The following is a 26,111-nucleotide window of genomic DNA, read 5'->3' as shown; positions in this document are numbered from 1 at the left end:
TGTATCAGAACTTTTGGTGATTTTTATGGAGGAATTGGGGTTAATGTTTCAGCTGTGACTTTCAGTAACATAGATTTTACTTCATCCATCCCCACTTCACATTGGAATGGTGGAATTCTTTGGGTAATCCTTTTGTTAAACGAGATTATCTAAATAACAGTAGTTTGAGTAAAAAAAAAAAAGTAATGATGTTGTATAGATAATGATTTGGCAGATCTGTGACAGAGAAACCCAAACTTCACATATGGAAGAGCAAATGAAGAGAGAGAAAGAGAAAGAGAGAGAGAGATAGAGAGAGAGGGGGGGGGGGGAGAGGGAGGGAGAGGGGGAGGGGGAAGGGGAGAGGGAGGGAGAGGGGGATGGGGAAGGGGAGGGAGAGGGGGAGAGAGAGAGAGGGGGAGGGGGAGGGGGAGAGGGAGAGGGAGAGGGAGAGAGAGATTATCAACTTTTGGATCAAAACACTCAATAAATATTTTTTCTTTCTGAAGCAAGCCGAGAATAAGTTAGAAGTAGAAAAATTCCAGAGTACAACTAAGTTAGGGAGGTCTATCCTCCATAATTACATTAGATAAGAAATTCGAGTTATTGTTCTCTGAATCAGAACAATCAGTAGAGTCACTTAGTCTACACTTCTAGGCTAAAAGATCTTCTGCTCTATTGCATCCTCTGGGATTATAGCTAATCTGAATATTAGGCAAAACCTCCAGCGGGTCCCTGCATTGTTTTACAATAAGCAATTTAGCATCTTTAATTAGATCCTCTTGCAGCACCCTTTTAATTGCTTGTTGCGAGTCAAAGCAAATTTGGATGGTGGACTAGCCATTTGATTCAATAATAGAAAGCCCAATATGAATTGCCTTCAGCTCTCCCTAAATAACCGATGGAGACCGTGACTTTTGTTGGTAACAAAGGTACCATTTGAGTCACGTATAATCCCTAAGGAGACATCACAAATTAGTTTCCACCGGTTGTGCCTCGGTGGTGACCAGGATAAAGATTAGCTAAGGTTGGTGTTTGGGAGGGGCAGGTTGTCATCCCTTGAAGTGTGGAATCCTCAAGCTTTAGCATCAAGGATGAGCTTATCTTGCGGTTTTTAAGATTGGTAGAAGATTCCTTCATTTTTATTAATTTAGAGTTGTTTTATATGTTCATTGATGAGCTCTTTTCTTAGGGACAAGCAAAGGTTTGGCTTGGGGGAGTTTGATGTGTCTATTTTATATAGTGATTTACCCCAGTCCCTTGGTCATAATTAGTAGTGTTTTTGGCTCTTTTGAGCCACTTTTATTACTAATTGGTGTTTTCTAGTGTTTTCGTAGTTTTGGTTAAGTTTTGTAGGAAATTGCACTTTTGGAGCATTTTCCCGGAGTTTCGAGGAGCGACAACGAGCATTGGAGGAACACGACCACTCATTGAAGCCCAAGACCGGTTAGAAGAAGCAAATCGGTGATTAAGGGCTCGATACTTGAGATTCCGAGGCGTTTTGGACCGAGTTCAAAGACCCGAAGAGGAAGTCCGATTGGGCCGAAGGTTCGAGGCCTTATCGAAGTCCAAAAGGAGCCCAAGAGAGCCTCGCCCGAAGGCGCGCCCCGCCGGGTGGGGCGAGCAAGGGGAAGGAAGGCCTCGCGCCCGGAGTACGCTCCCGACCGGGCGCGAGAGGTGGTTTCAGCGCAAAGTGGCGGGCCCGGCCGGGCGGTGCGGCGCCCGACCGGGCGCGTGTGTTTGAGGGGATGTTTTCCCGATTAATTTCGTTAGGCGTAGAACTCCTTGCTTAGTATTAATGTAATTTAATTAAGCAAGTTTAGTACGCTTTCTTTTACTTATTTCTTTACATACTCTTACTACTTTTCTCTCTCTACTTAGATTTTCTCTCTCTAAACTTTTACTCTTTCTTTTGTTCCTAAACTCCGTTTGTAATTCCGTCGATTCGGTACGATTTCTATTTTATTAATTTTAGTATTTTCATTCTTTCAATTCCTTATGTCTTGTTTAATTAATTTGATGTGTTTAGCTTTAATCATGTCTGAGTTGTTTCCTTTCTAGGGTTTATGGGGATCTAATAAATAATATGAAGGGGTAATTTATGATTGTTGATTATCAATGCTTAATTAATTTCCTATTGATTGTATTAATGCTATGCAATTAGATTTGGCCAGATTTAATTGTATGAGTTTAGCAATATTGATTCGAGATTCGAGAGATGAGAATTGATGTTTAGGCTTAATTTCAATAGGCAGACTAATTTATAAATGGTTAGGTCGAGATTCGAGAGATGAGATTTAATACCGGTAAATTAACTCTGTGATTGTAATACGTAGCGAAAGCCCTTTGTGATCTGATTAATATTGTATTAATGATTGATTGTTATGTTTTGCCCTAGAATATTGTTTATTAGTGAACCTATGCCATAGGCTTTTATTATTATTTGATTTCTCCCTAATTTATTCATTTTACTCATATTCTTCGTAGTATAGACTTTAATCACAAAAATATTGGTTACTTTGATAATGTAGATTATAATAATGAATTGGGAGTAGAAAGACTAGTTCCCTGTGGAATCAACCCTACTTCCCTATCTGCATAAGTTAGAGGACTTAGGTAATTACTTTTGATTAGGTGATACGACTTCAGCCTCACCCCAATAATAAAATCAAGCACAAACGATTCAAGGCAAATCTAATGAATTCCCAAGCTTTAGCATCAACTGAAAAATCGCACCTGCGATTTTCTTTCTGCTGAACTGAACGTCGCGCGCAACTTCTGAAGTTGCGCGTGACATACGAGCGCAACTCAAAAAGATGCGCGCGCCTGGCCAACGCGACCTACTGAGTTGCACGCGGATACTGGTCACTAAAATGACCAGTATCTGGATTTTGATCCGTTTGATCAATTTTCAGGTTTTTGCTCGTTATTAGACGTAATAGCGTGCGAATTATCAATTTTTTTTTTTTAAATTGCTTTGCATTGGTAGTTTATTATCTTCTTTGATAGATTTTTGCATCATCTTTGCATGCACACCGTGCTTTGTGCCTTCCCCAAGCATACGTTTTGAACGTTTTTTGTAAGCGTGCCTTAAGACGTTCTATGATGGTGCTTTACGTAAAAGCACCCATAGACAGGTTTATCATTTTACTGTACTGACGATATAAGTGTCCTGGTTTTCTTCATTTTCACGTATGAAGCAAAAGGAAGGCGTTTCCATGCAGCGTAAAAATGCAAATTGCGTAGCGTACAGCGTAAAATTGTACGGCGTAGGTGTTGCGTAAAATTTCACCTCAGCCCAAGCGTAGACACCTAAAAATGTCTCCCCAAAACCAAACCCGTTGATGAACACCTTTCACCGCCATTATTGGTCGGGTTCTGTATTTAATCTTTGGAGTGCTTAAATCCATGTTCTACCTAATATATTTCATGAACCAATCCAATTTCTAGCTCATTTCCCTAAACCATAACTTACTTTCCACTTTCCGTATCCACATCTCAAAACCGAGCTGAACTGATTTTATAACTACATGATTTTGATCCAATTACTATTTGGTTAGATAGGCCTTTTAATAAGCTTTCCAACCATATATCATAAGCCCAATTCCGATTTGAAACAAAGAAGATATGAGCCAAACACTAAACTCGGCCCAAAACCGACACCCTTCTACTAAAATGATCATATCTTAAAATATACAAATAATTTTGACCTGATTCAAATTGGGTTGTAAATTATACTTGATAATATTTTCAATGATATATTATATGTCTTATTCCGAGTTATGGATCAAAAGTTATGATGGTTTTAAAAACGGGTAAAAACCTAAAATCATCGCGCACAGTGCAATTCCACCGTGTCACGGGAAATTGCACCGTCTTATGGTGGGAATCCCTGTGACACGGTGCCCTTGCTGTGACACGAGGCTATTATGTGTCCCTTTTTCTTTCCTCGTACCTAAACAACTCCCGCGTCACGGCATTTTCCACCGTGTCACGGGAATTTGCACCGTCTGACGGTGGGATTCCCCGTGACACGGTGCTGTTTCCGTGTAATTTCCACGTTTCCCATACCGTGACACGGTGCAATGTACCGTAACACGGTGGATACTGCCGCGTCATGGTACCCGTGCTAATATCATGATTATTATTATTATTTGATTGACTAACGCTATAATTGTTAAATTGCTTCCAATATTAATGTTTATTCTATTATTATTTATTGATCACCATATTGCATGTTTAAAGGGAATATGTAATTGAATATAACGCTTAATAAGATGATTTGGACAACCGGTTTAGGTTCCTTTAATCTTGTTGTTAAATCATGTGATCACCAATATTTTAGAATAACGTGTTCATTAAAATTCAACCAATTTAGCTTAATAATAGTTTGGAGCAAATTGAATATTTTGTTTGTATGCCTTTGAGATCGCAAGAATACTTTTCATTATAAGAATCGAGTTGAGGCCAATACGGGCGAATGTGACTCCATGACTCACTTCGTACCATCATTCCCGATCCTCCTTTCGTGGTTCCGAACCATATGGAGTCAGTAATCTCATGGATTATGAATGGGGTGTAACCTTTACGGGTCAATCGTTGTTGCCTATCGTTTACCCTTAATCGTGGTTGCCTTAAATGATCCATGAACAGTTTACAAGTTCCTTAAAAACTTGTTGGCGGCTCCCTACTTTGCTTTACCCCTAATCGTTGTCCCTAATCGTATGTCAATTCCCGCTTCCTATGAGTGCTAAGCATATTCACACCATGCTTTAACGTAGGTGCACTTCAAGCGACGCCTACAATTTGGCGACTCCACTGGGGTGGATTCTTGGTTATTTATCGATTTGAGTGATCGGTATTTAATTAAGATGAGTGGATGAGACTTGAAAGATTCTTGAATCGTATTCCTGTGATTAATTTGGCATTTTGCATAAGACGTTTTAACGTCGCTATTAGGTCTATCCCGTAGGAAAAAATTGGATAACCTGATTGTGAATGAAGGAAAAAAAGAGGCACCAGTAAGATTTCCTGACTGCCGCGCCACGGTAGGTACTGCCGTGTCACGGGGCAAGCCACCGTCACACGGTGGTGAGCACCGTAACACGGTACATTCTGCCGTGTCACGGCAGTCCTGAAATATTTCCGGTGGCTTTATTTTACTTTTTCACAATCGGCTTCCTTCGATTTTTCTGAAAAAAACGTATGTGTTCTACATACGTCTTAGCCCCGGTGGATTTAAGCTCTATCAACCCAAAAACGCTCATGGCAATAAGGGTTCATCCGAGTTATTAAATCCACCCAAATCATGGAGTCGAGTTCGATTTCATCACGAAGTCGCGGAGCTGCCCGATGGCATACACCCTCAAGGGAGGCTGTCTTGCTAACGCGTCCAAACTCTTAACCATGGTATACCCTTTTGACACCAAACAAACCTGACCGTAGTGGAACATAGAACTTGACCTTAGGTTGCTAACTCTTCTTTTCATCATTGTGCCTACGTGTTCTATGTGTGTATATTTGATCGTTTTGATCTAACCTTAACGATCTTTCTTTGTCTATGGTGGATTATTTTATGACTAACAATTGCCAATGGACCGTACTCACTTAGTAATCAACGAAAAAAAAAAATTGCCGTGCCACGTCAGCTTCCACCGCGCCACGGGAAAGCTCACCGTGTCACGGCAGTGTCCACCGCCGCACGGTGGATTTCAGCAAAAAAAGAAGAAAAAAAATTGTCGTGCCACGTCAGCTTCCACCGCGCCACGAGAAAGCTCACCGTGTCACTGCAGAGTCCACCGTGGCACGGTGGATTTCAGCAAAAAAAAAAAAATGCCGCGCCACGGGAAACCTCACCGTGTCACAGCAGAGTCCACCGTAGCACAGTGGATTTCCAGCAAAAAAAAAAAATTTGTCGTGCCACGTCAGCTTGTGCCGTGACACGGTACAGTTTTCCGTGTCACGGTGCTTAGCAAATAAGTCTAGTCAGTTTTCTTTTAGTCTTCCGTGTTAATTTGGTCCTCACATCAGTCATTTTGGTTACTGTTCACATGTTTAGCCATACGATCTTACCACGAGTCTTATGACATCACTTAATCACTCACGAGTCAAGAATAGTCCACACATTTTTTTTATGTTCCAACTTGAGTCTTGCACCATGTCGTTTATGATCGTATTCTAGGTTCATGCACCCTTTTCCGTCATAATAAAAGATGAGTGGAGTTTTTCTCACCTGTTTTCAAATGACTTTTTTTGTTTTCCCCTTTCTTTCCTATCTTGAGCAATGAGTCAAACAATTAAGTGAATTTATTTCATTTCACAGTACTTGGTCAAGGAGCAGGGGTAGATTGGTACAGTTCGAGTCATTACTGCAGCAACCTCTTAGGTCTAAGAGCGTCCAAAGAAAACTTCACCATCTCTACATCACTTATCATCTTCAAACTACTTTCAGTTTATTCCAATGGCCACCAAGGAAGATGTTGAGAATATCAACAAATCCATTGAGGCAATGTTTGCCATGATGCAAACACTCACTACCAGAGGCGACACAATAGAACAAAACAACGTTACTGCGGCTGCAATGGACAAGATCAAAGAGCAAATGAGCAAAATTTCTGAATATTTCACCTATGTGGAACGGCCTCCCGCTCCTTTGAATATGAAGGACAGACTGCTTTACAAGTTCTCCACTGCTGATATCCCCAAGTTCAAGCCAACTGACAACCCAATGTTTCATTTAAAGGCGTTCTCTGCAACTATGGCTCTCAAGGGACTGGACGTAACACTCTTCCCTATGGTGTTCCCTCTCTCCTTGGAGCATGCTTGCCAACAATGGTTTTATTCTCTAGATGCCAAGCATACTGCAACTTAGCAAGATGTCATCGCTAGTTTCATGAATCGTTACAAGTGTAACATTCAAACTAAAACATCTGAACGTGAACTCTCCATTCTCAAACAGAAAGAGAATGAAGGCTTCACCGCTTATCTGAACAGGTGGAGGGAAACGACTGCACTCTTGGTAGATCCCCCTAAAGAAAAAGAGATGGTTCGCCTCTTTATCCAGAACCTAACTTACAAGTATAAGCAACACCTTAGGTTCTTGCCTTTGAACACTTTCGAAGCTGTATATGACATTGGCATCAACATCGAGGATGAGCTAATAAAGACTGCTGGTAGTAAAAATAACAACACTTGGAAAAACAAGAAGAACGACCTTCCTTCTTCTTTGTCTTCTAAGCCAGAAAATACTACCAATAATATAAGCCAAGTTGATCTCAATGAAGTATTATCTCTCGATACTCCATTGCCTTAGAAAAGGAGAACCTACACTCCTATAGGAATGACTTATGATGCGGCCTTTGATCGCCTTTACGTCAAGGCTTGATCACACCTATTGGGCCATTTCCAGAACCAAAACCTGAAGAAAGGAGTGCTAAGTGGAACCCCAATGCCCATTGCAAGTTCCATCAAGGAAGGGGCCACACCACCGAGCAATGCTGGAATTTGAAGGATGCCATTCAAGACTTAGTAGATGCCAACAAACTTCCCGTCCCTTCAGGTGGTAAGAAATGACAAGCAACAATGAAGACAGGGCACGACGAGCCAGCGAGATTTCATGATTTTTTCCCTTTCCCCCTTTTAAGTCTAGCATAGATTTCCCTTCCTAAGTTTAGTGTTTAGATTTCCTTTTTCTATAATTTGATAATTTTGTTATTTTATTCACCATTTCCATCAATAAAATGACCATTATTCCTTTATATCTCGATCATAGAAATTTCATTTAAAAAAAAAATTGCCGAACTAAACACAAGGTACACCAATGATTTGGGGCACCTTTGCAACCCATTCATTCCTTTACAACATTTTCAAACACTCATTCCATTTCTTCGTCAACCACTTTGAGCCTCGTCTAACGATTGACCTTATTTATTCAACCCACATTCACTTAACCCGGGGATGGAAAGATGTGCAATTTGTGTAATAGTAAGAAAGCAAGTTCAAATAAAATAATAATAATAATAATAATAATAATAATAATAATAATAATAATAATAATAATAATAATAATAATAATATTAATAATAGTAATAATAATAATAATAATTATAATAATAATAATAATAATAATAATAATAAAATTAAATAAAAAACAATGTCTAAAGGCAAGTGTTCCAATGTCTTCGATATGAACACGTCTCAAATTGCGTCTCTCATCGAGTGCTTGGTACCGTGCCTGAGAAACATGAATGCTAAGTGAGTGATGAACCGCATGATCTGAGATTGCCTACATTGATTCAAAAGAATAAAAAATAAAAAAATAAAAAAAAAGAAAGAAAAGAATTTCAAAGCAAAAAATATGTGAAAAATAAAACTTGCGAATTCAAAGTTTTCAAATACACAATTACACATCTCGGGGGGTTTCTCTCGGGTCTTGAGCCTTTATTCCTTTCTTCCTTAAACCATCAACTTAACCACATTACAACCCTTGAAAGACCTCTTTGAGGTGTACATATATACACTTGTGCAAAGTTCGGTTACAGCTACGTTCGGCCCGATTCCTAACGAATACGTAGGCAACCTCACATCGAGGTGCGGCCACATTCATATTCATATCCATGCATGATCGAGTAAAAAAATATCCAATGCTTACCCTTACCCATTTAGAGCTAGACTTGGGGGCTTGAACCCACATCACTTAGCTTACCCAACCTAACGAGAGTCATCATCTTTGACTCTTCTTACATCTATTTCCATCACCACAACCTTTGCAGCCAACCTTAGTATCACTTTCACACACTTCACTCATACATACTTAGCCATATCATCCTTCCCTTTAAGAACCCTTTATCATGAAATCTTGTTTCAACACTGTGCATGTCATCATCTTTCAAGACAACATTCTTTAGAAGAAACATTGTTTACTTGCCTAGCTTCCTGACCTGAGCAATGTTCATTGTTTCACGCATCGCATAATGCGTTGAGCAACATTTATATGTCAATGATTTTTAATCATACAAAGCATATCGTGCTTAGCTCCTTGACCTAAGCAACATTCATTATGCAATAATCACTTCATCTATATACGTGCTTAGCTTCCAGACCTAAGCGACGTTCGAGATCATTTCTTTACACCATATATGATACTTAGCTCCATGACCTAAGTTAATTCATCTGTCGTATCACATGATGTAATTATCCTTAGCCTCCTGGCCTAAGAACATGTATCATGCATACATTATCTTCAAGACGAGCAGTTCAATCTGACAAGAAGAAAATCCATGCGATTCATTTCGCTTTTCTCAACGAGAAAGTTTTAAACTTCTTTTTCTTTTTCGTATTTTTCTTTTGGGGAAGTTCAAAAACTTTTTCAAAATTTTCTCATTGAGGGAAGTTCGAAAACAAAACTTTTTTTTCACGTCTTTCTTTTTCAGGAGAAAGTCGGTACCCTCCACTCATGACAAAAATGACGGAATTTTTTTGCTTTTGCATCTTTGTTTGCTTGTGTCTGCACACACACTTAAATCATACACACACACACACACACAAGTCATACACATGTCATGTCGTGTCAAGTAAAACTTGGTCAAGTCAGTTGGTCAAGTCAGTTGGTCAAGTCAATCGTAGTCTATACGAGTCCCTTGGCAAATTTTATTTTGCAGGTCTCAATTACAGCCCACATCCGGGGACAAGCGGACCATCCACAACCCACGTCCGGGGACAAGCGGACCAACTACAGCCCACGTCCGGGGATAAGCGGATCATCTACAGCCCACGTTCGGGGACAAGCGGACCAACTACAACCCATGTCCGGGGACAAGCGGATCATCTCAGCCCACGTTCGAGGACAAGCGAACCAATTACATCCCACGTTCGGGGACAAGCGAACCAATTACATCCCACGTTCGGGGACAAGCGGACCATCTACAACCCATGTTCGGAGACAAGCGAACCAACTACAACCCACGTTCGGGGACAATCAAACCACCATCATTTCACGGTGCAAGGTTCTCGATACACAGAGACTTGCAATTTCATCATTAGACTAGTTTTTCCTCAAGCATGGAAAATTGTCATATGTCGACTTTCCTCAAGCATGGAAAGTATCATCCGGTATATTTCTTCAAGCATAGAAAGCTACCAAATTCAGCAGTTGACTTTCCTCAGGCATGCAAAGTATTTCAACGAAACGTCATCCGGTGGATTCCTTCAAGCATGGGAAGATACCAAGCATCATTTGTCACCAATACACTGGTGTAAGATGCGCATTCTATCCCTTTACTCTTTTATCTGTGGAACTAATATTTTTCTGCAGGTGTCGGCGTATATAGAGTGATTTAGGATCGCAGAACGTCTTAAATCATTCTCCGTCCCTATCGACTTCTTTGACTATCGTTTTCGAAACTGATGTTTCTACAAACTCAGTCAAAGTGGGGGCTTCTGTAGACACCTAAAAATGTCTCCCCAAAACCAAACCCCTTGATGAAAATCTTTCACCGCCATTATTGGTTGGGTTGAGTATTTAATCTTTGGAGTGCTTAAATCCAAGTTCTACCTAATATATTTCATGAACCAATCCAATTTCTAGCTCATTTCCCTAAACCATAACTTACTTTCCACTTTCCGTATCCACATCTGAACTGATTTTATGACTACATGATTTTGATCCAATTATTACTTGGTTAGATAGGCCTTTCAATAATATTCCCAACCATATATCATAAGCCTAATTCCGATTTGAAACGAAGAAGATATGTGCCAAACAGTAAACTCGGCCCAAAACCGACACCCTTCTACTAAAATGGTCATATCTTAAAATCTCTAAATCATTTTGACCTGATTCCAATTGGGTTAGAAAGTAGACTTGATAAGTTTTCCAATGATATATTATATGCCTTATTTCAAGTTACGGATCAAAAGTTATGATGGTTTTAAAAGTTATTATTATTTGATTGACTAACGCTATAATTGTTAAATTGCTTCCAATATTAATGTTTATTCTATTATTATTTATTGATCACCATATTACATGTTTATTAAGTTTAGGTTCCTTTAATATTGTTGTTAAATCAAGTGATCACCAATATTTTAGAATAATGTGTGCATTAAAATTCAACCAATTTAGCTTAATAATAGTTTGGAGCAAATTGAATATTTTTTTTGTATGCCTTTGAGATCGAAGGAATACTTTTCATTATAAGAATCGAGTAGAGGCCAATACGGGCGAATGTGACTCCATGACTCACTTCGTACCATCATCCCCGATCCTCTTTTCGTGGTTCCGAACCATATGGAGTTAGTAATCTCATGGGTTATGAATGGGGTGTAACCTTCACGGGTCAATCGTTGTTGCCTATCGTTGTCCCTTAATCGTGGTTGCCTTAAATGATCCGTGAACGGTTTACAAGTTCCTTAAAGACTTGTTGGCGGCTCCCTACTTTGCTTTGCCCTTAATCGTTGTCCGTAATCGTATGTCAATTCCCGCTTCCTATGAGTGCCAAGCATATTCACACCATGCTTTAACGTAGGTGCACTTCAAGCGACGCTTACACCAAGCTTTGCGAGATCTACCTCTCGAAACTAAAAGGTAGACTATTTACTGCAGGCGTTAGCTCATGAGTCGACAGGCGCGCCGAACCTTCAGGAACAGGCACTTCGTGAAGGGAAGCAAATACGGTATTTAGTGAGATTACTAACTTATCGGCAATTAGGGTGTTCGTCCACCCCCTGTATAAAAAGCAACGGAACGATGTCGCACCCATGTAGTCACGTGCCCCCAGTCCTGAGACACGTTTACTCATCTTGTGGATAAAACTGTTGAGAGAGTTGCTGACTTTCTTCTCTTTCACTGGATTTGGATATATTCCTCTAGTCCTGAGACATTTATTTCTATCTTGTGGACATCCGACTCGAATATCGGACCCGGCTCAAATACCGGACCCCTTTTCGATTCGCATATCGAAACCCCTTTTTCATTCTTTTTACTTTGTTAAAGTCAGGCTTAAGTTTCAATGACATATCGAGGGACTTTAGACCAACGATGACATGATTGGGAGGAAATCATCCCCTTTTATTCTTTTAAAACCGATCTCTTCTCATGACTTGACATCACCCAGAACACTTTTATGTGTAAAAGCTTTCTACAATTGCAAAGGATCAATCTAGATTCTTTAGCGCATTAAGACTAGGGGAAACTTTTTCTAGCCTTAATAGCTATTTGTTTCAAACACTTAGCGAACCAAGGACTGTTTCGACATCCTTAAACCTTACTGAAAGATTCTCTAACCTTGGAGAAATTCGTAGAATTAGTCTCAGATTTTTCCTTGACTACTTTGATCATCGTCTATTCTAGACTCGATCAAAGTGGGGGCTAACTGTAGACATCTACTTTTGACCTCCTGTCCCGACAGGAAGTGCAATGACGATAAATAAAACCATCTTCGTGTTGGCTCAAAGTGAAGAATGCTTATGGATAACTGGTTAAGCCACAAAACACAAATGACTAGCCCAAATAAAAGAACAAGGCCAACACAAGGTCCAAATTAACTAAACCCGATCATAATTAGGCTTAAGCCCGTGCTTAAAACCCAATAATGAAGGATTCAGGAGCGTCTAGGTTAAAATAAAAGCTGCCACGGAAAATATTGCGCGCATCTCACAAAGTCGCGCTCAGCAGTCGCGCGCAACTTATTAAGTTGCGTGCGGCAGGCCACACAACTTTTAGAGATGCGCTCGCAAAAGATTCAGAATATTAAAATATTGGAAAATCGAATCTTACCATAGAGCTACGCGCAAGACAAATAGTTTCACGCGCATACCGCGCGCTACCTATTCACTTGCGCGCGATAGCCGCGCGCAACCTACTCAGTTGCGGGCGACACCTGCTGCGGCAGAATGCTCTTAACCCTAAACCGAGGCTTAATCACACAGAAAATTAACCTAAACTCTGGTAGAATACTTGTGAACCTGTGCATCCAAACCCTCTTGTCCTAAACACTCACCCTTTTTCGATATTTTGTTACTACGGTGGAGGTTCCCCAACAAGAAGGAGTCCATAAGTGTTCTAAACGGAGATCTAGCAAAGAGAAGTGGTAAATACCCGATCACTTAGTTAAATCACCATTATTTTTATTGTTTACAAGAACTTTAATTAATTAATTAGTGTTGTTTGATCACCTTAAAATAGTAAATTAATTAATTTCACATAGTATTCTTTCGTTAATCAAGATTAGAATTGAATAAAATAATTTTTGGTTGATCACTTAAGTCAAGGCGAACATTGTTTATTTTATCGTTCTTTTCACGAATTTGATAAAATAAGAATAACAACCTTACGATGTAATTCCTATGTGAATTAATGCGTGTAAATAAAGTCAATTAACATAGTTTTTAGGTATCACGTTGCATATATTGTTTGGCAATGAAATTGTGGAAAGGAAGAGCTAGTAGAGGCCGCACTAGGGCTAGGATCGCGATTCCCCTCTAAAGGGAACATTATCTTAGTACCCTCGCTCCTGAACTCATTTCTGGTTTTCTAGACCAATTTGGGCATGGGTAAACTTATGATTCATTCTAAATATCCCTTGAACTCTACTTGGGAGAAAGGCATGAACGAGATTTATGGGTTTTTCCTAAAACTCATTGGCGATTCCTACTTGTTCTTACAAAAAAGCGTATATGATTGTAGACACCCAATTGTGTCTCCCCAAAACTAAACCCAGTGATGAATACCTTTCGCGTCAAACCATAATCGAATGAAGTGAAAGTGTGAAAGGTTAAGTGTTGCGGTTAGTTTTTATTAAATTCTTTCTTTCTGTTTTCGAAAACCCACTCTATTTTATAAAAAACGTCCATTCCAATTTAGTTTGGTCCATGATAAGGGTCCAATAATGGTGTAGTTGGATGGGGCTTGAAAAGACCTTTCCAACGATATATTATAAGCCCAATTCCAATGAATAATGAGGAAGTTATGGCCAAACTACTAACTGGGCCCAAACCGGATTTTACCTACGACCCAATGATCATGTGGAGGGTCCAAAGGTTTAATCCTATTCCTAAACTAATTAGGATTGATTAGAATCTTCTATAAGATTCTAAAAGATCTTAATTATCCTTTTTTGAAAAGATAAGATTAAGGAATTTGATTTGAATATAAACTTTCCTTTTATAAAACTTTCCTTTTTTAAATTCCTAATTCTATTTGAACTTAAACATTCCAAAGACAGTCAGATAACGGTTGGATAGATCTTGAAATTATCTTTCCAATGATATATTATAATATTAAATCCGAGCTATAACGAAAAATATATGAAAGGAATACGAAACTCTATCCAAAACTGACACCGTCCTACTATTTTGGCCATATCCTTTTCTCTACAAAAGATTTTAATCTGATTCTAATTGGATTGGAAGGTAGACTTCAAGATCTTTCTAACGACATGTTATATGCCTTATTTGGACTTCTGGATCAAAAGATATGATAAAAACAAAATACGCAAAAACTGTTGTCTACGAGATTTATTTCGATTCGAATTTGGATTCTTTTCTTAATTCTTCGACCCTCTTTTTTTCCTATAAATAGAGGTCATATCTACTCTTTTTTAAAATCAACTCTCATCAAGAATTACCTAATTCTCTCTTAAGCAATATATGCTTATTGTTTTTCTCTCTCTTTCTAAACCAACCTTTCTTTAAACACAATTCCGGATACACAAGATTTAGAAACATCTAGCCAAGTTCGAAGTTGCCTTCGCCCTAGACGTGCAAGGTTAATATTTTCTGAGGGTTTGGTCCAAATCTAGTTAAAGCTTTATTTAATTTGATTCTTCTTTAATTTCTTAAATTTAGTTCTTTATTATTTTCATTGAAGTTTACTAACTTGTGTATTTTGTTATTAGAAAGAGGTACGAGGCATCAAAGTATGTAATCTTATTACTATCTTTCAATGTAGAAAGCATGTTTATTGTTTAATTCCTAGTATCATGTTAGGATGTCATTTATTGCTTTCTAGAATCATGTTTAGGGTGCCTTTACTCTTTTCTAATATTATGTTAGTACCATGTTAGGTTAAAAGATTTGATCTTTAATGTTTAGTGACATGCTAGGATTTGTTATTAATCTTGTTAGTATCATGCCTAGAATCTTGCTATTATTATTAAGCTTTATTATGCCTTATCATGATTATGATTATATTATGATTATTATTATAATTATGATTATTATTATTATGTTGCTTGATATTATTTTATTGTTATTGCTTGATCACACCTTTTATGATTGTTAAAGGGAATTTGTATTTGAAATCACGCATAATAAAATAATTAATAATTTGGTTTAGGCTAATATGATTTTAATTCAAGTGATCGCCAATAATAGTTTTATTTGTGCATTAATATTTAACCAACATAGATAAACATGTTTAGGGCTAATATAATGTTAGCATGTTAGTTAGAAAGCGCACATGAATACGAGTAGAATAAAGTAGAGGCCTATTTTATAGGGCGGGTCCTTTCTTTTGTAGATTGGATTCGTACCCTCATCCCCGAACCCTATTTGGTTCCTGAACTTATGGAGTTGACGATCTCCTGGATCGTTTTGGGTTACAAGTTCCTAAAACTTGTTGGCGACTTTTTTGCTCTAGCTTTCTTCCCTTTGGAACACCACCATACTTAAGTGTATGATCACAGTGGGGTTCAAGCTTGGGGTTATGATGCTTAAAATATTCCCTTCAGTTTTTGGCGACTCCACTGGGGAGGATTTCTATTTTAATTTCTGAAATTTATTTTGGCAATGATTTAGAATGAGCGGATGAGACTCGAAAAATTCTAAGTATTTCATGTGCGTAATTTTGATTAACATTATTGTCATATGCATAAAAAAGATCCTCATTTGATAGAGTATCCGAAATGAGTAAAAAACATAGGATTTTACACGTAGGAAATTTGAGAAATATCTTTCACAACTAGAATCGAAATAATACTGCGAAATCTGGAAAATTCTAAGAACACAGATACCTGCCGAGGCATGTAGGAACTAGCGCCTAGAAAACAGAGACCGTCACCTGTAAAGAGCTTATGTCGCCTTGCGACAGTTCTGTCGCTTGGCGACAGAGGTTCTTTTGCGGCGACAGTTCCTGTAGTCTGGCGCTAAGTTCTTCCAATACCGAGCCAGAACTCTGCCTTCTTGTTTTGACCATTTCTATTACTGTTGGCTCGATTCTACTTCCTGATTGAGTTTTTCTCACTTTTCTGAAACCCATATGTGTTCTACATATGGCCATAACCCTCTGGGGGTTCACGCTCCATCTACCCAATCGAACGCTCCTGGCAACGACGGGTACATGCGAGTTTGTGAATCCACCAAATCGTGGAAGCAAGTTTTTTTAACTTGCAGGGTCCCATCCATACGCGCCAACCCTTCAAGGTTAGGCTTCCGCGCGATGCATCCGGACTCATAACCATGGACCCTCTTTGACTTAACCCATATCCTTGAACTTTAGAGAACTAGAGCCATGGTTAGGTTGCAAACTCATTGCATCATATTGTGATTACTTGACTACTTGTGCATAGCTTATATGTGACTAAACTAACCGTTTGGTTTTGACTTGTGTTTGTAAATAAGTCTTAAATAACTAACAAATGACTAAAGGACTTTGTTTAATTAATTAATTAATTAATTTGAACTAATAAAATTCCCTTAAGTCGAGTCATAGTTCCTTTAAGTCAACCCGGATTTTTATTCCCGTATTCTGCACTAGCGTCAACTTGTTTTGGTCATATCCGGAGTTCTAGGAAGAACTACGAGTCGTATAACATATGGATCTGTAGCCCCGAGTTTTATATTTAATGTGGAGTTGGTTTCATCCCAATCAGAGTCACAGATAAAAAGTTATGTGAAAAATACCACAGCCTATCCAGTTTAATGCACATACGTGAAGTCTTAACTTAGTGTTTGCTTGATTCTTGTCACATAGTCTAGTCACATGGTCATGACAAAAGTCAAAGTATGTCACCTACACTCATTAGTCTTAGCACAAACTTTGTATATGTCATCATGACCATGACTTAGGTTCATGCATGAGTCGATTTTTCCGTCATTTGAGTTAGGGTCCATTCTATTCCTAATTCTTCCATATTTCTTCATCTACATCTTCTTCCTACTCTCCACATACTTTCTTCCATATTTCTCCATCTACATCATCTTCCCACTCTCCACATACTTTCTCCACACATCTCATTCCCCTCATTCTTCCATGATCTTTCTCCATCTATGCATGTTGAATCGAGTTTGAGTCATATGATTGACAAGAACAAAAAGTAATGATGAGACAAAACACAAGGCAAGCTTCTTACCAAGATTTCATGCTTTCTTCTTTTTTTTTTTTCAAACCCTTCCCCAATAAGTCTAGAATAGGCACCCTTTGTCTACCTTAGATTTATTACATAGGTTTTTTTTTTTTTTTTTTTTTTTTGTTCCCCTTTAATAAAATGAGCGTTTCTTCCCTCACATATGATCATTGCATTGCATTGTCACAAAAAAAAAAAAAAACGCTGAATTAAGCACAAGGTATACCAATGATAGGAGGCACCCCTTGTAGCCATATCATATCACCTTTCACCTTTTATATATACAATCCTTTTTTGATAAAACACTTTGAGCCTCGTCTAACGATAGACCTTATATTTTTCTGTAACCCACATCTACCTAACCTTGGGATGGGATGGTGTGCAACTTATGCAAGTTCAAAGAACAAAAGCTTGAGTGATCTCAAAAGAATAAAATATAAATATAAAAATAATAAAAGTGTGCAAAAGGGCAAGTGTTCCAATGTCTATGATATGCAAATATCTTTGATAAGAACACGTCTCGCATTGCGTCTCTTATCGAGTGCTCGGTACCGTGCCTGAGAAACATGAATGCCAAGTGAGTGATGGACCGCATGATCAGGATTGCCCACACTTAAAAAAAAAATAAATGCAAAAGCAAAAAAAAAAAAAAAGAAGAGCAAAAAAAAAAAAAAAGAAAGAGAGCTCAAAAATGAGAAACCTCAAGCATAAAAATACAATAATACAAAAGCAAGGTTGCACACCTTGGGGGCTTATCTAGGGTCTTGAGCCTTTATCCCCTTCTTCTTCAACCTTTAGCCTAACCACGATACAACCCTTAAAAAGACCTTTTTGAGGTATACATACACTTGTGCGAGGTTCGGCTAGAGCTACTTTTGGCCTGATTCCTAACGGATACGTAGGCAACCTCACATTGAGGTGCGACCTTAATAAAAATGTATTCATTTTCACATTCACACACTTACACCATGATCATATCAAGGGATCTCCAATGCTCATCCCTATTCACTTAGAGCTAGACTTGGGGGCTTGATCCTTACATCATTAGCCTACCTAGCCTAAGAGTCATCATTATATGACTCTTATTAAATAATATACTTTTCCACACCGTTAGCCTTTGCAGCCTAACTTTAGTGTCACTTTCACACACATCACAGATACATGACCAAATAGACTTCCCCTTAGGAACCCTTTGTCATAAAATCTTAACACAACGTTGAAGCATGCCTTATCAAAATCACACATCACTCATCACTCATAATCATTGTTGTATCAAGAAGTATGAAGTGCTTAGCATCCGTGCCTAAGTTACCTAAATACTTTCATAATCGAGTCAACTAAAATAGTTTAGGATGAATTAATCATTGCACCTTGAGAGATAGCATCAACGCATATATTTTCCTAAGCTCATTCAACATGCACCATCAAACACTTCGATTCTTTTCCGCGTCTTTCTTTTTCGGGAGAAGGTCGGTACCCTCCACAAAAATGACGGAAATTTTTTACTTTTTTGCATTTTCGAGTCGCACATTACACACGAGTCATGTACATTGAGTCATGTCGTGTCATATCACATCGAGTTGAGTCTAACACATGTGTTAAACGCTTTGAGTCGAGTCATGTCAAATCAATGAGTCAAACAACACTAAGCCTTAGGTCAACCCTAAGATAATAAAAGATTAGCAAAGTCCTATAGTCTGAAATGTAGATGCAGGTACATTCCATCGAGCAACAATATTTCCGGATTTTTTCGAAAAATCGCGAATATAGATATATGAGATTCTTCCAAGATGAGAGAAGTTTGAGCAAAATTATGAAGAGCTTTAATTCGCAAACGATTTGAGCAGATTTAGTTGTAAGGAAACGACCAAATTGAAAGTTTGGAGTGAAACCAGGCAATGAACAGCAGCAGCATAATTGAAAAAGAAATCTGTCGCCAAAAGACAAGGTTGTCGCCTGGCGACAGAGCGATATCGCGGCGACAAGCACTTTTAGCTTGCGCTGGTGCGGCGACAGGTCACGTGGCTTCATTATGTGGTCATATAAACCTGGTTCAGCAATTTCGGGTTCCTTGGTACGCTAGTTAGCCCCTCTAAGCAATTTGATATGATTAAGTAGTCGGCTCGATTACAATCGCAATGAGTGATCGACCTGACAAAAGATCGTCTCACTTAGCTTAAAGCGCCTAAGCATTGGCTCATCGCAAGCACCAAAGTAACAGTTCACAACGATTTCCTAGGATGGAAGAAGATTTGAAGATTCAAGAAGACGAAGCTTTCAACAGGGGGGCTTTAAAATTTAAAGGGTTTCACTTGGATTTGAGAAGGACGGTTTGAGATGAAGCGACCTTCAATAGCTTTCACTATGATTGGGGAGGTTATTATTAGATTTGAGAAGAACAGTTCAAGATGAAGCGGTCTTTGATAGCTTTCGCTAAGATTGTTGAGGTTATCACTTTATTTGAGAAGATAGCACGAGATGAGCAATCTTCGACAACGCCCGCTAAGATTGTGGAGGTTTTCACCTTTATTTGAGAAGAGCGGTTCGTGATGAGGCGGTCTTCGACGACATTTGCTATGATTGGGAAGGTTGTCACCATGATTCAAGAAAAAGCTCGAGATGTAGCAGCAATGATAGACAGTATTCCCTAGGATGTGGAGAGTTGTCACAAATTCAAAAGATGACAAGATATGGTCACCTTCGACGGTCCCTCAAGATAAAGAAGAGATTGTCTATAGCGGCGGCGCACTACCGTGGCGACGTACTGCCACAACCCTGAAGATGACGACGTACAGTTATTTTCGACGATGTTCCCGAGATACTGTGGAGGATTGTCACCAAGAGAAGTTGAAGATGATGACGCAATGTTACCTTCAAAGATGGCGTTCTCTAGCTTGTAGAAGGTCGTCAGATAAAAATGTAACAACAAAACGGTTACTCCAGAGACGTGTGTTTGACTGTGCAAGATACGCGTTTCTTAACTCTTTTGTCTGTTTTAACTAACGTTGTTTTGCAGGTATTGGCGTTATAAGAATGATTTGGGATCGCAGAACGTTCTGAATCATTCTCCGTCCCTATCGCTACTTTGACTTTTGTTTTCGAAACCTAGGTTTCTCAAAACTCAGTCAAAGTGGGGGCTTCTGTAGACACCCAATTGTGTCTCCCCAAAACCAAACCCAGTGATGAATACTTTTCGTGTCGATTCAAAATCGAATGAAGTGAAAGTGTGAAAGGTTAAGTGTTGCGGTTAGTTTTTATTAAATTCTTTCTTTCTGTTTTCGAAAACCCACTCTATTTTATAAAAATGTCCATTCAAGTTTAGTTTGGTCCATGATAAGGGTCCAATAATGGTGTAGTTGGATGGAACTTGAAAAGACCTTTCCAACGATATATTATAAGCCCAATTCCGATGAATAATGAGGAAGTTATGGCCAAACTACTAAACTGGGCCCAAACGGGATTTTACCTACGACCCAATGATCATGTGGAGGGTCCAAAGGTTTAATCCTATTCCTAAACTAATTAGGATTGATTAGAATCTTCTATAAGATTCTAAAAGATATTAATTATCCTTTTTTGAAAAAATAAGATTAAGGAATTTGATTTGAATATAAACTTTCCTTTTATAAAACTTTCCTTTTTTAAAGTCCTAATTCTATTTGAATTTAAACATGTCCAAAGACAGTCAGATATTATTTTTTTTGCCTCATATTTTTTATCTAAATTTTATATGGTTGGATAGATCTTGAAATTATCTTTCCAATGATATATTATAATACTAAATCCGAGCTATAACGAAAAATATATGATAGGAATACGAAACTCTATCCAAAACTGACACCGTCCTACTATTTCGGCCATATCCTTTTATCTACAAAAGATTTTATCTAATTCTAATTGGGTTAAAAAGTAAACTTCAAGAGCTTTCCAACGACATATTATATGCCTTATTTAGACTTCTAGATCAAAAGATATGATAAAAACAAAATACGCAAAAACTGCTGTCTACGAGTTTTATTTCGATTCGAATTTGGATTCTTTTCTTAATTCTTCGACCCTCTTTTTTTCCTATAAATAGAGGTCATATCTCCTCTTTTTTAAAATCAACTCTCATCAAGAATTAACTAATTCTCTCTTAAGAAATATATGTTTATTCTTTTTCTCTCTCTTTCTAAACCAACCTTTCTTTAAACACAATTCCGCATACACAAAATTTAGAAACATCTAGCCAAGTTCGAAGTTGCGTTCGCCTAGACGTGCAAGGTTAATATTTTCTGAGGGTTTGGTCCAAATCTAGTTAAAACTTTATTTAATTTGATTCTTCTTTAATTTCTTTAATTTAGTTCTTTATTATTTTCATTGAAGTTTACTAACTTGTGTATTTATTTATTAGAAAGAGGTACGAGACATCAAAGTATGAAATCTTATTACTCTCTTTCAATGTAGAAAGCATGTTTATTGTTTAATTCCTAGTATCATGTTAGGATGTCATTTATTGCTTTCTAGAATCATGTTTAGGGTGCCTTTACTCTTTTCTAATATTATGTTAGTACCATGTTAGGTTAAAAGCTTTGATCTTTAATGTTTAGTGACATGCTAGGATTTGTTATTAATCTTGTTAGTATCATGCCTAGGATCTTGCTATTATTATTAAGCTTTATTATGCCTTATCATGATTATGATTATATTATGATTATTATTATAATTATGATTATTATTATTATGTTACTTGATATTATTTTATTGTTATTGCTTGATCACACCTTTTATGATTGTTAAAGGGAATTTGTATTTGAAATCACGCATAATAAAATAATTAATAATTTGGTTTAGGCTAATATGATTTTAATTCAAGTGATCGCCAATAATAGTTTTATTTGTGCATTAATATTTAACCAACATAGATAAACATGTTTAGGGCTAATATAATGTTAGCATGTTAGTTAGAAAGCGCACATGAATACGAGTAGAATAAAGTAGAGGCCTATTTTATAGGGCGGGTCCTTTCTTTTGTAGATTGGATTCGTACCCTCATCCCCGAACCCTATTTGGTTCCTGAACTTATGGAGTTGACGATCTCCTGGATCGTTTTGGGTTACAAGTTCCTAAAACTTGTTGGCGACTTTTTTGCTCTAGCTTTCTTCCCTTTGGAACACCACCATACTTAAGTGTATGATCACAGTGGGGTTCAAGCTTGGGGTTATGATGCTTAAAATATTCCCTACAATGATAGAATCATCTTTAATTCAAAGGTCTCCCAAACAGTCAGGAATTCAAATCCTAATACACCCTAACAAGTGTAAAATCCTAGGCTTTAAAGGGCCATGGGAATCAAATGAGAAGGATCCTCTACGACGGGAACACCCTCCTTACACAAACATAGTACGTTTTATAGAAATAAGTAGAAAGAACTTGTTATCTAGAGTATCTTCAACAACATAAAAACTATACCTTCAAATCCCCAGCTTTTGCATCTATTTTGGGCTCACCATCTTCACAGAAAGATATTTCCTACAAAATATAAAAGAACAAGATAAAATTTGTTAGGTAAGAAGCAAGGATAATTCAACCTTTCAACACTTTAATGTATGACCATAGAGAGAGAGAGAGAGAGAGAGAGAGAGAGAGAGAGAGAGAGAGAGAGAGAGAGAGAGAGAGAGAGAGAGAGAGAGAGAGAGAGAGAGGGAAGTTGCAATTATAAACCTCTCAGACATCTAATCAGTTACATATTAGGTACTTTGAGATTTTAAAAATTAAGTTGGTAAGGATCAATTTTGATTTGGGTCCAATTTTAAGTAATCCCATAGCAGGTTATGAGTTGAAAAACACTGACTTAAATCCCACAATATCATATTACAGTTCCAAGTTGTGTCAACTCTAGTTGGGTCTAGTTGTTTGTGACAGTATAGCTTATATATGCAAGCATGATCTATTGATTATCTTATTGTCTAAAAGTATCACTTTGTCCTTTACGGTTTCATCCCTCACACAACAAGAATGAAGGGAAAGAGGGAAACATTCCAACATCAAAAGACCAGCTTATATATACAGCAAAAATTTTTAGAGAGGTGATCCTTATTTTCTGAGTTTTTTGCAAGCTTGCTAATCCACCTTATTCAATCCTACCCTCAAATTTTTGGAATTTTGTGAAGCTACTTCCAATTCATACAAGAAATCATCAAGAAATTAGTTGTTATCTTCCCAAAAATTTCATCCTTAGCAATAATCAGAATCATACCAAGAAAGTCAATGAAATCAGATGCTTGCCCGTAGTTGATGAAAAGACCCACCAGTTGTTCTTCACCTCCTACAAAAAACCGCAATTTTAGATCTTAAAATCCATAGCACCTATAATTGTTAAATCAAAGTACTTGATGTGAAGATTATTAATAGTGTGAACATCTATGAACTAACTGAATTAAATTAGGTTAACTCCAATCTAAAAACAAATATAATTGAATCGAGAAAAACCCCAAATTTTACTCGAACTGAACTAAATTGATAACCCCAAATTCTTTTTTATCAAATTGACTTGAAAAATTCTCAATTTAAAGATGAACAGAATAAAGGAAACCATGAGAATGAAGATATACCTTAGTAGGAAGTTGCTAGATAAGATCCATTAGAAATAAATAAATCGTAAGAATGTTTTTAAAAAAAAAAAACCAAAAATAAACTTAAAATTAAGGCACACAACATTGAAGTAAAATGAAAATATGAACACCGAACCAATTACAACAAAGAGAGAAAGGGAAGAGAGTTATACCTGGAGATCGGAGATTCATCTTCCACAACCCCTGTAATTCTCCGCCGTATGAAGCTAGAAATAAAAAAGTAAAATTAAAATCATAAAATTTAAAAATTAAACGAAAACCCAAAAAAAATTTGAAACCCATTGAACAATTTTCGACGAGCTAGCTAGTGAAGAATTTCTCAGCTTGAACCACAGAGAAGTGGGGTGAGAGGAAATTTGTAGAGAGATAAAATGAAATAAGAGAGAGAAGGGTTAGTGTTGGAAATAGTAATGCAAACGGATGATTCGCGCCCGATCGGGCGAAGGCGGTCAAGGAAAAATCGGGAACTCTCGCGCCCGATCGGGCGGCGGATTCGAGTTTTTGACGAGCCCGATTGGGTGGCATCGCCCAATGGCTTGCCCGGAATGGGAATTTCAGATCGCCCGACCGGGCGGTGTCCGCCCGACCGGGAGCAACACTACGTCTGGAGAAGCTCGATCTCGCGCCCGATCGGGCGGCAGCTCGCCTTTTTTCGAGGTCGGTTTGCTTACGTGTTTCTCTTTTTCAAGACTCATATAAATACGAGTCTTACTTTTTCATGACATTCATTCACTTTCTAGCCGAAAACAGAAACCTACCTTTTGAGATCTGAACAGTTCTTGAGCAATTCCACTCTTGGAGTTCGGGTGCACGGATTACGGAGAGAGTTGCGTTAAACTTGGGGAGCGTGCGTCACTAGGAAACTTGTACCGGTGGTGGCGTATTTCGCTTCTAAGGAAGTGGATTTTGTTGCACGGCGCGACTGTGAGTTTGGGATCTTCAATCCAGGAAAGTTCTAATCTTTTATTGTTTGTTATTGATTTCAACAGTTATTTTTCCAACAATTTAGAAGCGAAATAGAATTTGATTTATTCTGTTGATATCATGACTAGCAATTCTCAAACTCGTCTATACCTAGATCTGTCTAAGGTTGAGTCTCTTGATGGAATTAATTATAAGAGATGGTCACAAAGGATGTTGATTGCTTTTGAACAAGTAGAGATTGATTATGTTTTGTTTAGGGATGCTCCAAAACCCATTGAGCAAACCAATACCATGATTGAAATTCCTAGTACTCCTGCTCCTGGGAATAAAGAATCTAGTTCTAGTCAAAGGATCACTACTGTTATTGCTAATGAATCTGAAATCAAGAAATTTGATGGTGATAATAAATTCGTTAGAGGTCATCTTTTGAACAGTATGAAAAACAACATATTTGATTTTTATGTCAATATAAAATCTGCTAAGGAGATGTGGGAGTCTTTAGATAAGAAATATGGTGATGATGATGCTGGGAAAAAGAAGTATGTGACTGGAAATTAGTTGAATTTCAAATTGGTGGATACAAAGCCTATTATGGACCAAGTCCATGTGTATGAAAATTATGTTGCTGAAATTCTTACTCAGGGTATGAAGATGTGTGAAATCCTTCAGGCTAATGTCTTGATTGAAAAATTGCCTGATTCCTGGTCTGATTATAGAAATCACCTCAAGCATAAAAAGAGGGATCTAACCCTAGAAGAACTTGTGAGCCACATGAAGATTGAGGAAGCCAATAGGCTTGAGGATGTTTCCTCTAAGCCTAAGAATGTGTTAGCAATCAAGGCTAACCTTGTTGAATCTGGTGCTGACTCTGACAAGAAAGCAAGTGATAATCGTGCCAAGAAGGGGAACTCTGAGAAGAAGGGAAATCTCCAAGCTAAGGGCAAGATTGGGAAGAAAGTCACTGGCAAGTGTTGGTCATGTGGTGAAGTGGGGCACTTTGCTTCACAATGCAAAAACAAGAAGAAGAAAAATATGAAATTAAGTGGAGGAATCAAAGTTCATGCTCATCTGGTTGAGAATGAGGATGAAGATGTCATTGCTGCAATTGTTTCTGAAGTCAACCTGGTTGAGAACAACAGTGAATGGATTATGGATACTGGTGCATCTAAACACTTCTGTGTTAACAAGGAATTGTTTGTCAGTATGGAAGATGCAAAGGAAGGTGAACAAGTCTACATGGAAAATTCAAGCA

General features: G+C 37.9%; 1 long non-coding RNA gene across 4 annotated transcripts; it reads right to left on the bottom strand.

Moving 5' to 3' along the window:
- Nucleotides 1-581: 581 nt before the first annotated feature.
- LOC110702753 lies at nucleotides 582-24,331 on the bottom strand. 4 transcript variants are annotated; one of them, XR_002507577.1, is made up of 4 exons: nucleotides 24,088-24,331; nucleotides 23,560-23,628; nucleotides 22,773-22,832; nucleotides 582-714 (listed from the first exon to the last, which is right to left on the bottom strand). It is a non-coding gene; the product is annotated as an uncharacterized LOC110702753 (long non-coding RNA). The 4 variants fall into 4 exon arrangements; XR_002507580.1 differs by lacking the exon at nucleotides 582-714 and adding an exon at nucleotides 8,173-8,212; XR_002507579.1 differs by lacking the exon at nucleotides 582-714 and adding an exon at nucleotides 8,224-8,263.
- Between the last annotated feature and the right edge of the window lie 1,780 nt (nucleotides 24,332-26,111).

This window comes from Chenopodium quinoa, unplaced genomic scaffold, assembly GCF_001683475.1.
Source record: "Chenopodium quinoa cultivar QQ74 unplaced genomic scaffold, ASM168347v1, whole genome shotgun sequence".
In the NCBI taxonomy this organism is placed as follows: Eukaryota; Viridiplantae; Streptophyta; class Magnoliopsida; order Caryophyllales; family Amaranthaceae; genus Chenopodium; species Chenopodium quinoa.
This window is presented reverse-complemented; position numbering and strand designations above follow the sequence as displayed.